Raw genomic sequence first — 23050 nt, 5'->3', positions numbered from 1 at the left:
AAAAAGTTATTTTGAAGAATTAATATGATGCTGTATAAACTTACCATGGATATTAAGAAAATCTTAGCAATGAATGTAGAATAGAACCATTCAGTGTGAAACAACATGGATCATTCACTTTTAAGACTCCTCATGATGACAGAGTGTGTATAATGCCCCAGTTGCTATATGGTGGTGAGTAGAGAACAAGCTTGACCCCTGTACCTTGGGTCCAGGTGGCAAGAGCCTGAATTCCCTACCCACCACCATTTGTAAAAACTTTGCAGATCATCTGTTCTGTTCTGTTCCTCATAAAATCTGTGGTTTCTGTATTTTTGTATCTTTACAAAGTCCGTGGTGCAGTGGCAGCATTGTTGCCTGACAGCTACAGGTTCTCTGGTTTGATTCTTGGCTGGGGTGTCTTCTGTGTGGAGTCTGCATGTCCTTCCTGTGTTTGTGTGGGTTTCCTCTGGGTGTCGTGGTGTCCTCCCATCTTACAAAGACATGTCTGGAGTTTTCTTCCTGGGCCTATGCTGAAAATTGGCTTTTGTTCCAAGTCAGACTTTCCTGGTTAACAAATGTTAAATAAATAAAAATTACATGCATTTGAATTTCAGACTTCATATTCTTCAGAAAGTACATGGTAACACAAAACCTTTTATTCTAGCAATTTTCTAAGTTTATAAGATGGATATTTGAAATTTGTCCCTATTTTTGGGACTGTATTCCCCATTATTGGCTTCGTCCAGGTTTTTGTGCTAAGGTTGAGAGCTATGGTAAGAACTAAATTCACTGAATATGTTTGGGGGCTGTATTCCCCCATTACTGGCTTTATCCAGGTATTTTTTGCTAAGAGGTTGATAGCTATGATGAGAACTGAATTCACTGAATATGTTTGGGGGCTGTATTCCCCCATTATTGGCTTTGTTCAGGTGTTTTGTGCTGAGGTTGACAGCTATGGTGAGAACTGAATTCACTAAGTGGTAATCATTTAAGTTTCAGTCTTCCTCTTACTCTCAAAACAGCTGATGTGGCATAGCGATATGTTGCTCTGACTATTTTGCACAGGGTCCTGGGTCAAGACTTGGTAGTGAAATGTATGGTGGTAACACAGCATTTTATTCTAGCAGCTTTGCAACATTATACAGGCAATGTTTAAAATGTGTCCCTGTTTTTTGGGCTTTTGTCACCCCCCCCCCCAATAAATTTTGTCTTTTTCCAGATTTCTTGTACTGCAAAGTTCAGAGATACAGCTGAGTGTTGAGTCGATTTTACAAGGAGCTGCTTATGCTACGCCTGCTTGTATTGTTATTAGCACAACAGGTAGTGTACTTGCTGTTGATGCAGAAGACTGTGGGTTCTACTCCCACAGTAGATAGATGCATTGCTGATACTGTACTGTGTTGCAAAGGGGGTGGATGCTGTAGTCCTTTTTGGCAAAGATACCTAGTAACTATGAACTTATCAGTTTGCCATTCATTCCCTATTGCAATATTACTAGCTTATCATTTTTTTAGTGTAAAATAGCCAATTTATTCATCATGTGCAACAGGCACTTTATTTGTAGATGAAACAATGAAATATAAAGTTGTTTGCTAGCAGCAACATCTTCATTAGTTACAGATCTCTTTAATGTGGAATTATTTAGATGACTTTTACTTCTTCAGAGATTGTGCATATTTACTGATACTGGTAGACTGTAGAAGTTTGAATAGACTTTTATGATGGAAATGTTCTGAACTGGGCAGTTTTGTCATTATTAATGCATGCATTTTGTTTCATTGTTTACTGGAAAAATGTTCAAAACAATACATTTAAAATGCCCTCTAAAACTGTACTGTATTGTACAAGGAATATAATTGAAGGGTCTATATTGGAACTTAAAAGGCTGAAAACAGAAAATATTGAAGCGGCTGTTAAGCGAATTCTTTACATGGGAAAAAATTTGCTTGGCTGCTTCGGTACCTTTCCGTTTTTGGCACTGTAGTGTTGTCTCAGAGTTGGTATATTTAAGTAGGGTGTGTGTGTGGGGGTGAAGCCCCCCCCCCTTAATGTAATGTTTGAAATTCATTTTTTTTTTTTTGTTGGAACAGCAATTATTTTCCCTTGGAAAAAAAATCGCTTTTCTGACCAACATTGTAAGCTTTTGCTTACATAGGGTCGATCAATCACCGTTCACTTTTTTAAGTGTTCGGTGATTTAATATAGACTCTAATTTAATACAGTCAGGAAGGTGCATCAAAGAGCATGTGTATGTTTCGTGTGTAAGGGGCCTGTGATTTGAAAACAGCCCAAAGTTAATCTTTATCTGCCACTGGCAAAATTTATTTTTTTTAATGTGGGTTTCAATGCTGTTTCAATGAATGTGAGTTTCAAGGGCAGAGAAGTTTAATGCTGCCTGTTTTCATTGTGAGAGTGCATTGCTTTGTTTAACAGATAGTTATTAGTGTTTGTGCTGTAAAATGCAAAATAAAACTGTCAAATGAAGTCCAAATCATCACAGAAGTAAAGCAGTATGCACATTAGTGTTTATGGTAAATGGGGTGAAATAGCCAAGTAATGGTTCATTCGAATGGCTGCACGGGGGGGGGCTCCATTCGACCATTATTTTCTGAGGGGGGAAGGGCGGCAAACTCAAAGACAGCCCCAGCTGAACTATAACTCTCAACTGTCCAGATTTTTGCAGAATGAATAGATTTTTGCTTCTTATTTTTGGTTTGTTCCTCATAAAATTTGTGGTTTTCTGGATTTAGGTATTAAGTCACTAAATAATGACAGACACTGAGTTTCAGACTTCATAACCTTCAGAAAAATGCATGCTAAAGCAAGACCTGTTATTCTGTCAACTGTCTCAGTTTATACAAGAGCAATTTTTAGTACTGTTTATATGTTACCCCAATATGTTTGGCCTTGTCCAGATTTCCTGAATTAACAGATTGAGAGGTACATGCAAATAAATTGCTTTGTAGAATTATGCATATCCAAACCTCTCAACTGTCCCCAATTTTGTCTCTAAATGTTACTCTTCCCCTAATAATTCCTCTGCAAAATGGCAATTTTGGAAGAAAATATGGAGGGTTTACAATTAATAAATAACTGTAATAATCAGAGTTATAGATTACCTTTATTTCAGAAATGCTTGTAGATTCTTTTATTTTGTTAGCTGCTCAAGTTAGCAGTACTAATATTAAAAAAGTGTCCCTTCTTTGACAGGTTCCCAGCTGTATTGTGTGGCTATTTTATATTTTTGCATCACATTTTGGTCCGTTTTTCATAAAATTGTAATTTTTTTGGCAAATTAGTGGCAAATCATTAAAGACTGAAGTTAGAAAATAATGACAGACATTTGCGTTTCAGATTTCATACCCTTCAGAAAATTCATACTAATGCAAGACCTACTATTATCTTTCTAAGTTTATAAGAGCAATATTTAAAAATTGTCTTTATTTTTGGGTCTTTGTCCCACTTCTGTGTATGGCTCTGTCCAGATTTCTTGCTCTGAGGTTGAGAGGTATGACAAATGTGTCAGGGTCATCACAGTCAGCCACAGACATTTCAAATTGTGACATACTTGTTGCACCCTACTCCCCCATGTAGTGACTCTGGATGTGTCCAAGCAAGACAAGGAGCAGTTATGCAGTGTAAATGTGCAGAGTATCCCCCCATTCAAGGTAGACACAAATACTACAGTGGCTTTACATCTGTCCTTGATCTTGCAGAATGTTCTGGTTTCTGTCATATTTTTATACTGTCAATTTATGCTTATTATTCAGAAAGTGCCTGTTGCTCTGGAATTAAGTAGCAATGCTTTAATGACCATCAGGAAAGCTTGTCTGAGATCGTAAGATGCAAGTAAGCTTTAATAAGCATACTGTTAAAGAATTGCCAACATTGAAAGCCTTTCTGTTGTTGACATGCAGAGAATACTTACATAACTAGATAACGTATAAGCCTTGGGTATTGAAATGCATATGACAGTATTTGTAATAAAGGACAGGATTACAGTATTTTCAGAAGCTCATTACATTTCTTAGAGACTTGCAGTTGTCTTTGCAGGCTTTACCTGTAAACTAAACAGAATGCCAATCTATCATGTGTGGTCCATAACCTGTGCAGTAATCCTTTAAGCAATGTATCTTGAGCTTGTTTCTTGTTTGCTTTTCATTTTTTACTTTGTTCATGTTTTCCCCATCAAACAAGTAGATAGTTGTTGTCAGGCAGCAGGTCTTTTTTGGATAAGAAACATTATTACAAGTCAGAGTATCACAAAGATTGCTACTTTCAGCATGTTACTTGGTACTTTAATAAAGCTGAATATAAATTGTAATTAGAACTGCAGTGCAAGGAGAAGTGGTTTGAGATGAGTGCTGCTTGTTTTTCTTATATTTGATTTTGACATTTATTCCAGTAATGCATTTAGAAAGTAATTTATTTTTTCATGCCTCACAACCTTTTTGTTTCCATCTAGATATTAAGTAAGCTGTCATGCAGCCAATGCATTGAAATATTTTTTTTCTTCTACACTTCATTTTGTCTTGATTGGACTGTCAGAATGACGGTTTGGCACCCAGGGCAGTGTATTTTAATTAAAGTTACATTTTTTGTGGTTTTAAGCATAGCTCCTCCCCTTTCTAGTTGGCTGCACCACTTCCCATTCACCCCACCCATTCAGCAGTCTCCTGCAGCCCCCCTTTGATTTAAAGTCACCAGCCGCCACTGTTTAACTGTTTATGGTATGCCCTGGCTCCATTTCTGATGGCACATTTTCTCTGGTGTTGCTTGATGTTTACTGTCCTGATTATTCAGTACTAACATCCCATCACAGACTACAATATTAACCTCCTTTTCTTAGCCTCCAATGCAAGTACGAGGTTTGTAATTTAAAACGTACTGCTTACACAATATAAAGTCAACTTTATGAACTTTATGCCAACTATGGAGTAACAATGCCTCATACAGACAACAGTGTTCTGCAATGAAATACCCCAAAATGCTTTTCATTATTATTTAGAGTATGTATCTGATGTTCTTTTGTTGGTATTTTATTAAGAATTAAACTACTAACAACTTGGGAGTTTGACTATCCATGCAAAACCCATTGCTGCCTTGGAATACCCTAATTAAAATATTTATTTTAAGATATATGTCATATCTGTATTGTCTTACTGAGTGTTATCCTTATAATAAACTATTTTTTCAGTAACATGACTCAGACAAAATGTGTCAAATTAATTGAAAAATGTCAAGATATACTGTTACAGTTATTTTTCCTACTATGCACAGGACTGCTGCAAATTTAATTATGTATGCTGCTGTGAAATACCAGGTTATTGCTAGGAGAGAATAAATATTTTTTCAAACTGTTTTTGTTCAGATGAGCAGTCATGATTTTGTCTTATACCTATTATTATGTATATAGAGGTAAGTCATGCAGAATAACTTATAATTCACAGTTGTTTTAATGAGGTTAGCAGATTTTTTTTCTTTAGATGCACAGAAATAAAAATATATATTCATATAACTGATATTTTGCAAAGGAACATAACATGTAAACTGAAAATGTCATAATTATGCCGTTTCTGTAATTGATTTTTTTTTTCTTTTTCATTTTCCTCAAGTGGTTCATATACATGCACACACACGTATATCTAAGCATCCGTCCATCCATAACTTCTTTTTCCCATTTTTGCTCATGGGGTCGGGACAATCATCTAGAGCCAAGGTTCATACTACCATGTAGCTAGCCCTGCTGCAGTAGTTTTTCTGCACCACACACCTGCATGCACACTCACATTTATGGCCAATTTAGAGTGTCCAATACACTTATTGGATGTCTTTGGAATGTGGGAGGAAACCAGACCACCCAGAGGAAACCCACATGAACACAGGGTGGACATGCAGACTCCTATATGTAATGTATACACACATATCACACACACACACACATATAGATAGATAGATAGATAGATAGATAGATAGATAGATAGATAGATAGACACAACACATGCATGCGCGCACTCACACACACACACACACACACACACACACACACACACACACACACACACACACACGTGTGTGTGTATATTGTGTGTGTGAGTATATATATATTCATATACGTGTGTGTATGTGTACACACAGTTGTGCTAACTCCCCTTTTTCCTAGTTGAGAAGTGAAAGAGCTTAGCCTGCTGTCCATGAATAGTTCATCTATATCTCAAGGTTACCTGCAGAAAGTAATTTAGCTTCTGTGAGTTCAGTACACCACTTAAGTGCTGACACCTTCTGAGAATGACTGACCATTTTACCTGCAAAGCAATCTTTCATTTTACATTAAAACACATCTTACACTAATGAAGTAAATGTAAGGCCTAATTTAATATAAAACAATTGTTTTTCTTGGCAAATATTTTGTAATTTGCATTAGTATTTTGATATAAAAGTTCTGGTAATATATTTAAATCATACCTTTTGATTAATATGCATGCACTTTGCCTGGTATTAATTTACCGTTAATACAGGTACTGTAGCTGCATCATTTACTTTTTATTTGACAGGTAATAAACCTTGCAGTCAGTTGTCATTCCAGCCAGTAAACTGAAGTTTTTCTTTCAGGTTTCCTGTAAATATAAATAATATACTCAAAATCAGTTTACTGTCAATTTGCATTAACTAAACATTCTCAGTTTCACATTCACACCAACAATATCTATCTCTATCTAGATCTAGATCTATAGATATAGATAGCGCTATATCTATCTGTCTATCTAGATATAAGATTTATATAAAACACAGATAGATATAGATATAGATATAGATATAGATATAGATATAGATATAGATATAGATATAGATATAGATATGCACTGAGTGAAAGAATGTTATTTATTAATAATTTGATGATTTTTCAGAAAAGACATTCTCAGACATGTATTTCAAAAATAGATTCATTAGTCAAAGCTATATCCTGGAAAGAAATCATATATTAAAACTGAGTAAGGAGAAATGCTGATATAAATTCACTACACATCTCATGGAAAATATAGATAGAGTAAATAAAATTTATAATTTGAGTTGATTCTTCCTTGTGTAAATTTGCTTTTCACTAGAAACATTGTATTCATGTTTATGAGCTTTCTTTTAAAATGTGATGTAATTCTGGACTAATCTAGGGGATTGCATTTGATCCCAGACTGATGGCCATCAAATGCAGTGAGTTGTCCTACCTCTTTGCAAATGACTAGGTAATAAAACAATAACAGTATAACATGCAGTGATAACACTGAGAAAATAGGATAATTGACAAATGGAACTAGCATCCATCCAATAATAAGTGATGTGCAAGGTAACTAAGGAGAGTGGAAGCATTTTTGTCTCAACAGTGAGAAGATGGCCTTATCCAGGGAAGTGCATTGGCGATTGCAAAAAGTAAATATATATTTATTTATCTAGAGTAGAACTTGAGATATGATTACGTGCAGTGGATAAATCAGATTTCTTGAGAATGGGAATAACACCTGCTTTGTTCCAACAAGACAATACATATCCAAAGAGTGGAAGGGTTGAATATATACATAAGGGGGGTTAGCAATAAAAGTTGTAACTCATTATAAAAGTTCAAGAAGCCTTTCATTAAATGAAGAACTTTACCATCTAAATGAAAAAAAAATAACTGCATAGCATTATCCTTAATAAGACATTTGAAAAAAAATGGGGTTTTAATAATTGTGACTAATAAAGCATTTGTACTTTTAAGTGAATAAGCCAAACTGATTATGCTAAACAAATTATTTACAAGGACATTTGCAGTGTTGAAGAAGGACAGAATGAGTAGTCCAAACATATGAACTGTAGTTATGGAATATAGTGTAATATTACCATGGCAAAGAAAGAGGTGGCGAAGGCTAAGGATAAGGCATATGAAGAGTTGTATGAAAGGTTGGACACTAAGGAGGGAGAAAAGGACCTGTACCAATTGGCTAGACAGAGGGACTGAACTAGGAAAGATGTGCAGCAGGTAAAGGTGATAAAGGATAATGAGGGAAACATACTCACTAGCAAGGAGAGTGTGTTGAGGAGATGGAAAGGGTACTTTGAGGGGTTGATGAATGAAGAGAATGAGAGGGAGAGAAGGTTGGATGATGTGGGGAAAGTGAATCATGAAGTACAATGGATTAGCAAGGAGGAAGTAAGGATAGCTATGAAGAGGATGAAGAATGGAAAGGCTGTTGGTCCAGATGACATACCTGTGGAAGCATGGAGGTGTTTAGGTGAAATGGCAGTGGAGTTTTTAACCAGATTGTTTAATGAAATCTTGGAAAGTGAGAGGATGCCTGAGGAATGGAGAAGTGTTTTAGTACCAATTTTTAAGAATAAGGGTGATGTGCAGAGCTGTAGTAACTACAGAGGGATTAAATTGATCAGTCACAGCATTAAGTTATGGGAAAGAGTAGTGGAAGCTAGTTTAAGAAGAGACGTGATGATTAGTGATCAGCAGTATGGTTTCATGCTGGGAAAGAGCACTACAGATGCGATGTTTGCTCTGAGAGTGTTGATGGAGAAGTGCAGAGAAGGTCAGAAGGAGTCGCATTGTGTTTTTGTAGACTTAGCGAAAGCATATGACAGGGTGCCTAGAGAGGAGTTGTGGTATTGTATGAGGAAGTCAGGAGTGTCAGAGAAGTATGTAAGAGTGATACAGGATATGTACGAGAGTAGTGTGACAGCGGTGAGGCCTGCAGTGGGAGTGACAGATGCGTTTAAGGTGGAGGTGGGATTACATCAAGGATCAGCTCTGAGCCCTTTCTTATTTGCAATGGTGATGGACAGGTTGACAGACAAGATCAGACAGGAGTCACCATGGACTATGATGTTTGCAGATGACATTGTGATCTATAGTGAAAGTAGGGAACAGGTAGAGATGACCCTGGAGAGATGGAGATATGCTCTAGAGAGAAGAGGAATGAAGATCAGCAGGACTAAGACAGAATATTTGTGTGTGAATGAGAGGGAGGATAGAGGAATGGTGAGGATGCAAGGAGTAGAGGTGGCAAAGGTGGATGAGTTTAAATACTTGGGGCCAATAGTTCAGAGTAACGGTGAGTGTGGAAGAGAGGTGAAGAAGAGAGTACAGGCAGGATGGAGTGGGTGGAAAAGAGTGTCAGGAGTGATTTGTGACAGACGAGTACCAGTAAGAGTGAAAGGGAAGATCTACAAGAGGGTAGTGAGACCAGCTATATTATATGGGTTGGAGACAGTGGTATTGACAAAAAGGCAGGAGTTTGAGCTTGGTGTGGCAGAGTTAAAGATGTTAAGATTTGCACTTGGTGTGACGAGGGTGGACAGGATTAGGAATAAGTATATTAGAGGGGCAGACCAGGTTGGAAGGTTTGGAGACAAAGCCAGAGAGGCAAGATTATGTTGGTCTGGACATGTGCTGAGGAGGGATGCTGAGTATATTGGGAAAAAGATGCTAAGGATGAAGCTACCAAGTAACAGGAAAAGAGGAAGGCCTAAGATAAGGTTTATGGATGTGGTGAGAGAGGACATGCAGGTGGTTGGTGTGACAGAGCAGGATGCAGAGGGCAGGAAGAAATAGAAAAAGATGATCCGCTGTGGTGACCCCTAATGGGAACAGCCGAAAGAAGATGATGATCACCAGAAACCTGCTTCTCTCCTTTCAGAATTTTTTGGTTACTGGAACATCAGGTTATTTCTGAAGTAATAAGAAATATTGTTTGATCTCAGCACTGATAAAATGAAAAGAGAAACCATTCTATCATAAAATATATCTCAGGAAAGAGGACCAAATCATTAAAACAAATATCAATAGTCGACTATACAAATAAACATGGAAATATAGAATGAAAGAATTCTAAATCAGTACACCAGCTATATGCATAAAATACTTGTCTTCCAGTGTAAGAGGGAAATACTTTTCCTTTGATGTCCCTCATCCAAGAGACTAATGAAATTGTGGATATCAATTGGGTACACTTTTACAGAGGTCTCAATAGCTCCAGATATGTGCTGTTTATCACATGACATGGCATATGTAATCTTAATGTCCAACAGACATCGCCAAGAAAAAAAATAGCTGGTAGTGCTGTCACAGGTTCCCATCATTGGTGGCAAATAGATCATGTCAGCTAAGTTTAGCCAGGTTGCAGCATTCCATTGTTTAAATCACCAACAGCCATGTGGGAGCCACAGGGGCAGTGGTATGAGAGCTGGAGCTGACCAAAATCATTTGGGGTCCAGGAATTTTATAATTAATTCTTTGTGGGTTCTAGTTCTCTAAAAGAGCAGCATTTTATTTATTTATTTATTTATTTATTTATTTAATTTATTTTATTTTACATTTGTTGACTGGGAGAGTCCAACTGGATTACAAGTCCATTTTCAGTGGAGGCCCAGGGAGAAAACTCCAAGAGAACAATTTTTTTGCAAAACATAGTTTTAAGGGCAGACATTTGACATACAATTTCCATAGAAGAGACTTTGACATATGTATTAACTAACAGATAGGATACATTCATTCTCTACTATATAATATTACATTTTATAAGATACTCCTAAGTTTAGAGTAAAAGCAGAGAAACGTAGAATAAGGCTCCGAGAGAGCAGATGATGCTTGCTATAGTTGAGAAGGATAACAAATTGATTTGCTATATGTCTTCACCTGGTTTTAGTTGAGAAGGATAACAAACTGATTTACAATATGTCTTCTCCTGGTTTTAGTTGCTTATGGAAAGCACAGCATTGCTGAGGTAGTTTTCCCTAACTCCTGGATAGATGGGATGAGCAGTAGATTAACAGTCCTAAGTGGGTACATACAGTACTATGATTGGTTGGCTTAGCAGAGTGAGTTGAAGTGTTCTAATGAGACATTAGCCAGGGGGATACAGGAGCACAGTCGATTATTCAAAAAGTGAGTTTTAACAAGTTTCTTGAACTGTGATGGGGATTTGTTTTCAGTTATGTGGGCAGGAAGGGAGTTCCAGGTTTTTGCTCTACAGTGGATGTAGACAGACTTACCAGCTTCATTGTTATATTTGGTTATATGAGGAGGTTTTGTGTGCTAGACCTCAAGGGACTGGTGGTTGTATAGGGTTGCAAAAGATTTTGTAGGGCTGGGGTGTTTTCAGAGTTATGTATTATTTTGTGGGCTAGTGATAGTTGATTGAGTTGAAGTAGTAGTGGTAGTTCAAGCCAATTGAGTTTTTTTAGGCATTCACAGTGATGTGTTCTGATGGGAGAGGTTGTAGCAAATTTGGCCATCTTATTATAACAACTATCAAGTTTGTTTAAGTTGGATTTGCAGATATTTGTAAGCACAGGGGAGGCATAAAGTGGTGTGGATAGTAGGTGAGTCCTCGATATTGTAGTTTTGGAGTGGTCAGTGAGGAATTTTTTATTGCGATACAGTAGGCCAAGTTTTTTATGCACTTTTTTATGGTTATAGAAATATGTAGGTCAAATCTAAGGTGATTATCTATTTCAACCCCTAAGAGTTTGGTATGATTTGTTGGGGTGATTGTGGTCTTGTTAAAGAAGGAGATGAAGAAAGAATCGGTGGGACGTGCGGCTCTTTGGGAGCTAAAGAGTACTAGCTTTGTTTTACTTGGGTTCAGAATAAGCCTTTGGTTTTTAATCCAAGCTTTTGCTAGGGAAAAGCATTCTTGTGTTAGGGAGTGAAGGATGTCAATTGATTTGGCTGCGCATATTATGGTGGTATCATCTGCATATTCCATTATTGAGGCTTTAGGAATACTGTTTGGGAGCTGATTAGTGAAGAGGGTAAAAAGAAGTGGCCCCAGGATGGTGCTTTGGGGTACTCTGAAGGAGACTGGTAAGGAGGGGGAGAGTTGGTTTTGCCACATAACAACTTGTTTTCTTCCCTCTAGGTAGTTTTTGAACCAGGAGAGGGCAGGGGTGGTAAGGTTTAGAGTTGCTAGTGAAAGAAGGAGTTTATTGTGGTTAACCATATCAAATGCTTTTGACAAGTCAAGGAAGGTGGTGGATATAAGGAGTCCGTTGTTTCTGTGAGTATTGACAATGTTGGTGAATTCTGTTAGTGCAGTGGTGGTGCTATGGAAGGGTCTAAAGCCATGTTATTGTGTTGCTATTAGATTATTTTCTAGGAGATATTTCATTAGTTGCTTGTGTATTACCCTCTCTAAAATTTTAGATAAAGAGGGTAGTATGGCTATAATGTGGTAGTTATTGAGTTCCAGGGAGGTTCCCCCTTTATGTAGAGGGATGATATGTCATATTTTCCATAGCTTGGGTACTATACACTCAGAGATGGATCTGTTAATTAGGATAGAGACAGGATATGATATGGCTTCTGCAGCCAGGTGGCGGTATTCAGCGGGTAATTTAGCTGTAGCTAGAGATGTTGGTTTGACCTTGCTGAGTAGTTTTTCAATGGATTTGGTTGGTTCTGGGTGGAAGCTGAACTTGAGGCAATTGTTAGTTGGGGGTGGGGGTGGGGGTGGGGATGTTGTCATAGGACTGGCTGTTTGCAAGTGTCTGGATGGTTTCTGTAAAGTATTTATTAAATTGAGTGGGGATGTCTCCTTGGTTGTTATCTATTTTTGGGGTTCGGGTAGTTGTTTTACCTGGTTGTAGAATAGAGTTAATTGCTGCACAAAATTTTTGTGGGCTGTTCCTGTGCTTATCCTGTAACTTTTGGTAGTAAGATGTTTTGTCTGTTTTGGTGAGTTTTTTGGCTTTGTTTCGTAGTTCAACGTATATTTGTTCAATTGGGATTTACTGTTGAGGTAGTTGGTCCAGGCCTTGTTTCTTTTTTTGAGGAGGGATTTTGTGTTTGGGGTTAACCAGGGGGCATATTTAGTTTTAATTCTTGTTGTTCTGGAGGGGTTGTGATGGTTAAGGGTGTTTAAGAAGATAGTATTGAACTATAGTACAGCTTCATCAAGAGGTAGGTTTTTTGGGGGGGGGGTCCAGTTGCACATTTTTAGGTTGTTTATAAAGTTGGAGCGGTTAAAGTGTTTTTTGATTCTAATAAGGCACGTAGATATTTGCGACAGTTGTGGTGATTTTGATCTGAGTAAGGATGTGGCTTGGTGGTCACTCAGGGTGGAGTCAGCTGGAGATGTGGCATATGATGATAAGGAGGGTAATTGATGAACAGGCCTCTGCTGCACCAAACCTACTGCCGTGGCAGACACTGCATAAAATGTGAACATAAATGGAGAGAACCAAAAGAACAAACAACTACTAGGAAAAAAGGAGAGTGATAAAGACAAAGTCATAAAAAAAGACAGTTTTCACTAATGTATGCCACACTGTGTGGCATACCAGCTCCTGGAGAAGTAGAATGTTGATAAATATGTAAGGGCAAAAGGTACTGGACAGCTACAGGACCATTAGGTACTAAGAGAAGCAGTGATCCTGAATTTTAACTTGAGCGCACTGAGAGAGATTTAGGAAGTACCTCAAATAAACATTGACAAGTAAAAAACTGCTAGAAGAATGAAGATAAAAAGTGGACATGTAAGGCTCCCGCAGCCTGCAAAGCAGATCTTCATGTTATATACTTTAACATAAAAGAACAGATGAATCCTGAATTTTGTTGAAAAAAGTAAAAAAAATATTATATAAAATCAATACAAATGCCAGAATGCTTGTATACTAACATTGAGAATTCCTGATGTTTTCTCAAAAATAACAAACTCATAAGCTTACAGTTAAAATAAATGAGCACTATCAAACCTTAAATGCCTTGAGTACCTTTAAAAGATTTTCATTATTTCTAACTGACACTTTCATAGTGCTCTTCTTGCGACCCATCATTTTGACTATATATAACAGTATTCTTAATTTTTTACTCTGTAATTTTACACACTGGATTTTTTTTTTTCTGATATATAAGTCAGCACTAAAAATTAAAAGCACTACACCCTCACTCCCCACTGGCCCTTGTTTTCAATTATTAAGGAATTCCCAATATTATTCTAGCATGTCCAAAGGTCAGTTGTCAATCTCCTCTCCGGTCCAGCTGGTGAATCTGGGAATCTTGAGGCAATGTTACAACTGGCTCATGTACACAGACAACCCTCTCCTCCTCCCAACAAATTCCAACACATGTGAGAGATGCAACCATATAGCCAAACTGGAGGCTAAGCTCTCTCAACTCAGTACTGGCATAACCAGTCAGGAGGAGAAGGAAACCACACTCACTACAATTCCAGTCTCACATAGACCTACCACGACAGCAAACCAAACACATAATCACACAAAAACATACTTGGAGGCTCTAAATAAAGATCTGCCTAAGCAGCACAGACCTCCATAGCAGACACCCAAGCAACCGCTACCCCAAAACAAAACACGTGCAACACATATCTCACAAAGCCAGTGTGCCAAACAGTCACAGCCCTTAAGACTAAACAACACACCTGATACACTTTTAATAGGTGACTCTATCATCAGGCACACTGACGTCCCACTCACCAGGTTGAACAAGGAGAGGGTCATGCTGAGCAGCCTGTCAGGCGCTAGGATCCGCCACATAACACAAGCACTCAGGTCACTCCAAGGCAAGTACAAATATGACTCAGTCATTGTCCATGCTGGTGTGAATGACCTGAGACGTACCTCCCTGGACTACATGAAAAGAGACATAAAGGAGCTCTCTGAGCATGTAGCCCAGGCTGGTATGACCCTGACCATGAGTAGCATCTTACCCTCACCAAGAATGATGCCACAATATGAAGACAAGATGATCAATTTCAACAATTGGCTTAAGTACTGGTGTCATTCAAAGGGGATCCAATGCCTGTCAGCTTGGGATGATATGCTCGACAAGCCACGATGCTTCGCTAGGGACGGCTTGCACCTGTCGCCCCTGGGCTTTCGGATATTGGCAAAGGCTCTTGCTACCCCCATAGTGCCTTTTTTAGGCAAGGCTCAAAAGACAAACTCACCTCCATAGGTATCACAAGGGATAAGAAACTGAGAGTAATTCTACTCAACGCCAGAAGTCTAAACCTCAAGATGCACGCACTCAAAACTCTCCTTAGCATGGAGAACATCGATATCTGTGCAGTAACAAAAACCTGGTTCAGGGCTCCCGAGAGCACCCCAGCACTACCAGGTTATACCTCATACCATGCTTTTCGGCCCCAAAACTTGGACCAAACCACAAAAGGAGGGGGAGTATCGATATTCATCAAAGATACCCACACCTCCAGGTTGGTGGCAAAGCACGAAGCATCAGAGACTATCCATGTGCAACTAACAGTGGGTAAAACTGCCTTCCAGTTTATAGCCTGCTACAGACCACCCTCCCAAACCCAGGAACCCCACTTGGCCTTTCTGAGAACACTGGAAAATATGAAGGTCTCTCCAAACACCATTATATTGGGCGACTTCAACTACCCAAACATAGACTGGGAGCATTACTCTAGCTCCAACACCCTAGCCCAAAGGTTCCTAGAATTTATAAACTCAAATGCTATGGAACAACTTGTTACCACTCCCACAAGAGGGGAAAACATACTGGACCTGATCATCACCAACATGGGGACTCTATGCTCCAGACCAGAAGTGTATCCCTCACTGGTAAGATCAGACCATAAACTAATCTCACTGGATATTCACATCCCGACCCCACCCCCTGCCCAGAAAACCACAGTGAAAAACTTCTCTAAAGCAAATTTCACACTCCTCAAAACCGAGGTGGAATCCTTCAAAGCCCCCGGGCCTGTGGAAAATACGGCCCAGACCGCAGGATCCTTTATAAACGCATTCAATGAACACCTTCAGGAATGCATGGATCATGCGATCCCAAATAAAACCAAGACCCAATCCTCCAAAGGCAGACATCCTGTCTGGTGGACCCCAGCCATAAACAAACTATACAATAGAAGGAGGAAGCTACTAAATGATAGAGCAAAATCCCAAAAAGGGAAGGCATCACTGATCAGTATTAGCAAAAAACCACGGGCACTCATAAAATTGTCTAAGGCCAGCTTCGAGAGAAAAATTGCACAGGACACTAAGGATAATCACAAGGCTTTCTTTAGTTATGTTAGGAACCTGGGTGGTAATTCCCAGATATGCTCAGAATTAGTCCAAAATGACAAAAAATACACTGAACCCACAGACATTGCCAATATCCTAGCTGACAGGTTCAGAGCAAACTTCTCCCCCCCCTCCCCACCAAAAGGGAGAATATCTATCCCAGCAGAGTGCTGCCCCCCTGACATCTCAGATGCTCAGGTAAGAGCCGCCCTCTCCAAAACAAAAAACACAGCATCATTGGGACCAGACGGTGTCCCGGGCTGCATCCTACATGAACTCCAAGAAGAGCTAAACCCAAACATAAAACTACTGTTCAATCTCAGCCTTACTACAGGATATGTGCCCAAAGAGTGGCGTAAAGCAACAGTGGTCCCTCTCCATAAAGGTGGTGTCTCAATGGATCCTGGAAACTATCGCCACATAAGCCAGACTAGCTTGGTCTGCAAAGCTATGGAAAGGGTCATCATGGACCTCATAAATAAAGATATTGGGGACCTACAGACACTGGATCCTACCCAGTTCGGCTTTGGTAAGGGCAGATCCTACCTCTTAAACCTGGTTGATTTCTTTGAAACAGTCACCAAGGCCATTGACGAGGGGAAGGTGGTCCACACAGCCTACCTGGACCTCGCAAAAGCCTTCGATACAATACCCCACTCGGGCATTATAGATAAGCTCACCAGCTTAAATATAAACCCCTATGTCACTAGATGGATTGCAAACTGGCTCAAGGACAGAACCCACATGGTTAGAATTGCTGGAGCCATGTCAGACTCCAAACCAGTTACAAGTGGTGTCCCACAAGGCTCAGTCCTGGGACCTCTCTTGTTCGGTATATATTTCTCGGAGGTACAGGCCAACACGGAAGGACTGTGGCTGACCAAGTTCGCAGATGACTGCAAACTGGGTGCCATAATCGACTCTCCAGCCGACACAAGCATCCTCCAAAAGGGCCTCATAGAAACAGACAACTGGTGCCAGAGCCATGGCCTCAAGCTAAATGCCAAAAAGTGTATAGTCATCCCCTTTGGCAAAAACAAAGTGCCCACAAATTACCACATAGGTGGTAATCCATTAAGTACAGAAGAAGTAATTAGGGACCTGGGGATCCAAGTTGATAGCGATCTCTCATTTGACAACCACGTGGCCAAAGTGGTTAGAAAAACATTTTAAATAGCCCACCTAATCATGAAGGGATTCACATCTAGATGAGGGGAGGTCATCGTGTCTCTTTACTCATCCCTCATCAGGCCCATAATTGAGTACAATGCCCCTTTTGGGATGTACCTTACCAGACACCTGCAGCAACTGGAAAGACCCCAAAAGTACCTCACCAAGAGGATCAAAGGGCTCAAACAGATGCCATATGCTGCCCAGTTAAAATCTCCAGCTCTACTCAGTGGCATACCGCCTGTTCAGAGGCGATCTGTGCCGGACGTATAAAGCCATGTCCAACCTGGAATTAATGGACATGCTGCACTTCAGAAAATCCAAATCCCATCGAGCTACGCGCTCGAGAGACTTGAACCTCAGCACTGAAATAAATAGGACATGCTGGAGGGACAGATTCATAACCCGGAGGCTCCCTTCACTCTGGAATAAAATCCCAGTCCAGGTTAGGCAGAGTCCCTCATTGACTCTCTTCAAGAGAAATCTTGATGAGTGGATGGGAGATCGTAGGTTTACCCCGGGTATCACTTCTGTGTCACTGTTAGACAGAGGCACAGTATACTAACCTCAAAAAAGGGCATAGCAAAATAAATTTAAAATGGGTGGCGAAAGCCAAACACATTCTGGCTAGGCTTATAAATGCCCTAGGGCAGATAGCCTAGTATGAACCTATGAACCTATGAACCTATGAACCTATGTAAGATGATTGAAACGAAGCACCTTTCAAAGATCATGAAGAGGTATGTTTCCAGCTAGAAAAAATGCTCATTCCATTATGTACAATATGGGATGAAGGGAGTAAGTGAGTTATTATGATCATTTACATATAAACTGTATAGTAATAGAGACTGTAAATGTACAGAATATGATTATCAGCACTTTCCAAGACAAAAGCAGAGATGCTGATATCATTAATGAAAAGTGAACGGATTTATTTCATCATATAATACAAAATAGGTGTTGCTAAGAATAAAGAGGTAAAGATTACAGCATTTGGAGGACATTGCTGCTGCACTCCTTCATCCATGGCAGAGGTGGATGCAGTATGTCATGGCACTGGAAAAGATGTAGCATCTAGTTCACAGTTAAGTGCCATAACAACAAAAACAGAACAAAAATGAAACAAGCTATCATGCACTCAGGCAATGCATTACAGTACTTTGAGTGGTGATACTGTGCATCAAACATTACTGTACCCCCATTAGCCAGAGAAGTGGGCAGAGCACAGTCATAATAACTGGCAGAGATGGGGTGGGGGCACAGTGTCAGGGGGACAACAATAATAGCATAGGTCAAAGAGTTATAGGTGCATACTGTTGGGGGATTGTGGGGTGACAGGGATCATGTCCTTAGACAGGGATGTGGAGCTTTCAGCAGTGGAATGCTCTTTCTATCCCTGCAGTGTCAGGTCCAGAAGAGTGTGTTCCAGGGGATGGTGTTGCATGTTGGTTGTATCTGCAGAAATGTCATTGTGGACGTATTGTGTGCCTCTGGAAAATAGTCACCTGCCAGAATGCCATTGTCAGGCATGGGTACCTATCAGCTGATGCACATTCACAGGAGAGTGGGCTGGAGATGAACTGTGGTACCCTAAGTGGACTGACTGGCGAGATGTTCCTACAGTGAAAACAGCCGATTGTCATCATGTCCACATGAATGTCCATATCCAGAAGTAAATGACATAGTGGATTCAGATAAGTGCCAGCCATGTCCTCATGACTGTCCACAGCTAGGAGTAAATGTTGCAGTTGATCCAGATGAATTTTAGCCATGCCCACATGAATGTCTACAGCCAAAGGTGGAAGCCAAAATGGAGCCAGATGAGTGTCATCCATATTCACCCTGGGGTAGAGGCCACAGTGCAGGCATAAATCTGTCAGCCACATCAAAATGAGTGGGTATGCCCAGGCGTGGATGCCACAGTGGAACCAGATGAATGCTGGCCACAGCCAGTTCAGCATCTATGGTGGAGATAGCATTAGGCAAAGTGGATGTCTCAGCAACAGTGTATACCATCTATGGAAAGTGACTGTGTACATGTGCAGTGCAATCATTGCCTACCTTGGCTATAGTGGCCAGCTTCAACCAACCACAGGGATGCACTAATGGCTGACATGTAAGGTTCCATTGCTTGATTTCCCACCCACTTTCTCTGTCATGGTTGGAGAACTTCACACAGGCAGAGCATTTCATTGAGTAGATCTGACGTGATCTGATTAGCATCTGCCTGGACCTCGATCACAGCCCTACAGATTTCCAGGTTGATGACTCAGGTAACACCCATTTAATCAAATAACTGAGCCACAGAGTAGTGATTGTTACCAATATGCCTCTCCCCATGACATATGTGTGCAGCTTGGAGATGTTGTAGCTCTTTGATGCTGTCTCCATTGAAGTTGATGGTGTATCATTTGTGGGAAACCTACAGACAGAACATCCTACACTCAACAAAGGTGATGTGAGAGGTGTATTCTGGGTTCTGCACTGCCCTTAACTGTGTGCCTACCATTGCTGGCAATACCACAGTGTCCCCAGTGTCAAGTGCGCAAAGCAGTCATCTACAGCCTATACAGAAACACTGACATCAGGCTTGTCTAGGCAAAGAGTGACAGATCCCCTCCTAGGAGAACCTGTTTAATGCATACAGATAGCTTACTAGTGCACATACTAGCAGTATTTAATACCTACCACCATGAAGCAGACAGATCAGTAAATGCCAATAATATACATAGCCTATGAAACCTTTCACACCTTTTGTGTGGGTGGACTCTGTTGCATGCCAAGTTTCTCTAGGGAAAAACATACAGTATGAAATGTAAGTAAAATGAGCAGAGGTGCTACGCAATGTCCTATTGGAACTGCATGTCATATTACTCACCTACTGCACCCCCCAAACACACACTTGGATAATCATACCTGAGGTGCAGGTGTTCTCAGTTGCAACCCTGATGTTCCTAAAAGACATTCACACAGAAAATTATGTGAGTACACAAGTATAATGTAGTAGGCAATGTCCTTTAGGAATGGCATTTGCCACTAATATTCTTGGCATCACTGACAGACACCTGAGCAGTCATGATGAACCTGGTTCCCACATTAAATCTACTAGCAGGTGTCACCACTATGGGATAAAAGGAAATCCTCTGTATCTATGAGTTGGCAGTGACTTAGTGGTGTGCCCGCAGTTGGAAACCTCTCTGTGGCTATATGTTGGACCTTGTTTTTGTCATGGATGGTCATGTTGGTCACCGTGTGATGCACCTGCAGTACTATCTAATTGTGCGCACCAACCACATTAATGACCCACACATGTTTGTGGCACACCTGGCCTAGGAATACCTTGTCTGCCTTAGCCTTTTCCAGGGTTCTATTGTGTGAATACATTGGGCCGCCAACAGGACCTAAATCTCCTGAAAGATGAGTTTTTCCATGCACTGCCATTCTTTGGGTGCCACAACAGCTCAGGTACACCTCAAGGTGCACATGTGGATTAGTGTGTGTGAGCATGTGTATACAGGACTCTCCATGTTACCTATCACTTGTCGCCTTACTGCTCCTAGTAACCCTGTGTTGGGTACAGCTGTTTATGATGCTGTGATATAGTTTCTCTGACATTGTGCCATAGTGTGGCAGTTGTGGGCATGTGAGCCACAGATGTGGGCATGGAGCCATCTGCATTGTCCCTTGTACCACTACTAGCAGCATAGCATGTGCTCATTGTGCTACAGGTCCAGCAGCCCTATTAGCCAGCCCTGCTATTTGTTTGTCTAGGTAACATTGTAAAGACACACGTAGAGCATAACTGTGGCTTAGCCTGCCTGCTCCCTGTGATCTGTCTGGATCCTCCCACAACAGGGATGTAAATTATCCTGCCTGTTTCTTGTGTTATATGTGGTTGATCTCAGCACTGCAAGTTGTCTTACCTGTACCACGATTTATGAATTGATGGATGTCCCTTCCCCACAGCAATGGAAACTATTCTTGCTTTGTTCCATCTCATTGCCACTTGCACAGTCCACCAAGAATTGCAACTTGTCCTGCCTTTTCCCTGTGCCCTTGCTGTTTTATCCCCCACAAACACGCAGATGTACACATTATGTCATATTCCATCAGGGCCATTACAGTGAAGTGGGGAGAAGTACAGACCCTATGTTAGGGCTGCATTTATGTGACATTTTGGTTGTGAATGGTGTTTGTATTGTTGTGAAATTGTTCTTTTGTGATCTCATTTCTGAAAAGCAATCACAAGTGAGATGACCACATATCTAGGAAGAATTACTATGAGAACCTCAATCACAGCAACATCAAATCCAGCAATATGAAAGAGGGAGAGAAAAAAACAATGAAACTCTCAACATTGAAAGACTACAATCAAAGAAAATATTGAATCCTGAAACTCCCTACCACTCCAGATTAAGGAACAAGCACTAACATCAGTCCTACAGTCTTGTAATCCTTCAGTATTGTAGACTTTCTGTGTTGGAAGTTTCATTGTTTTGTCTTTGGTATGGGTGGATTCAATGTTGTTCTCATTGAGATATTCATAGTAAATGATCAAGAAACCTTCTAGCAAGAAGACGGCCATTTACTTATCTAAAGAGCTTTTATTTAATGGAATGATAGTTATGGTTTGCATAATTCATATCATGATAAAAGGAAAATAAATCTGTACTGTAGCTTGGAAAATCAAACAAAAAGAGCTACCTGAACAGCTAACACTCAGCACCCACTCTATGCACCTCGTGCATTTTCATCCCTGCTGTAAGAATACAATCAGCAAAGCTAGAACTTCCACTGAGTGACCTCCCAAACCTCTTGCATCAGAGGCACATGGGATATATGCAAATAACCCGTATGAACATCAGGTGTTTCAGCTAATTGGTGATTCTGAATGCCCATGATTTATTTCATCATTTTAATGGACAATTTTAGGCCAATAAAGCCAAACCCCACTAGCTGTGGATATGCATATTTCGACCTTGTTATGACCTTGTCAGCACAGCACAAGCAGAGTGTTTGACTAAGCACACGAAACACAGGGCTGTTATACCCAGCTGATGTCCATTACACAATTCTTGGGGTTGGAAAAATGCTCTTTACCCAGCATTGTGCAATTTTGGAGTTAGTATATATAATTAGCAGGGAGTGTAGGCAGTGTAGAGGGTGCAAGGGTGCTTAACCCCTGTAAAACATTATATTTTATCCTTTTTTTACTTTTGATTTTTACATCCACTGAGAGTTTTGCTTGGTGCATGAGTAATAGTGTGTCGACATTCACAGAAGTCTGTATTGTTTTAGGCAAAAGCACTCATTAAAAGTGATTTCCTATTTACATTTTGGTGTTTTTTGTATTAATATATTTCCCCATTTTGCAAATCCGATTGTCTTTATGGTAATCTTTGTATTCTATTGTTGAGCATATACCCACAGACATCTAATGAAGAGGGACACTTAGCCCAATCAGACTGTCATAGTATACAAGATGAAATAAATACATCAATAACTAAACAAACAAACCAACAAATACATTGATATAGTATGCTGTTTGTATTACGTACAGAGCTTTGACTAATGGCATTAACTTTGCTACCATTCACATGACACAGATCATTGTATACTATAGATTAGGTCACTATTATAAACTAAAGACCTTTTCTTTCACATTCTTGAAATGTGTTCATAACTGTTTAGCAGAATGGGTAGGGGGCTTTTCTCAGTGGTATTTAGTAGCTTTAGGCCTTTATTTACAGTGCTTTATCACTTTTTGCCACTGTATCTAAGCTTTGCACATATTGTCTGAAGAGTTACAAATAAGTTTGCTGAAAAAGTGAGACAAGACAAGACTCTAGCA

General features: G+C 40.0%; 1 long non-coding RNA gene across 1 annotated transcript in view; it reads right to left on the bottom strand.

The window, feature by feature from the left end:
* Positions 1 to 6452: 6452 nt before the first annotated feature.
* LOC122790013 overlaps positions 6453 to 23050 on the bottom strand; it is a 524509-nt gene continuing 507911 nt past the window's right edge. Inside the window, exon 3 of the long non-coding RNA XR_006362905.1 lies at positions 6453 to 6599. This is a non-coding gene — a long non-coding RNA (uncharacterized LOC122790013). The remainder of the gene's footprint in view (positions 6600 to 23050) is intronic.

The sequence above is a fragment of the Protopterus annectens genome, chromosome 15.part0 (assembly GCF_019279795.1).
Source record: "Protopterus annectens isolate FY-2018-M chromosome 15.part0, PAN1.0, whole genome shotgun sequence".
Lineage (NCBI taxonomy): Eukaryota > Metazoa > Chordata > Ceratodontiformes > Protopteridae > Protopterus > Protopterus annectens.
Note: the sequence above shows the minus strand (reverse complement) of the source record. Positions and strands in the feature narration are given on the sequence as shown.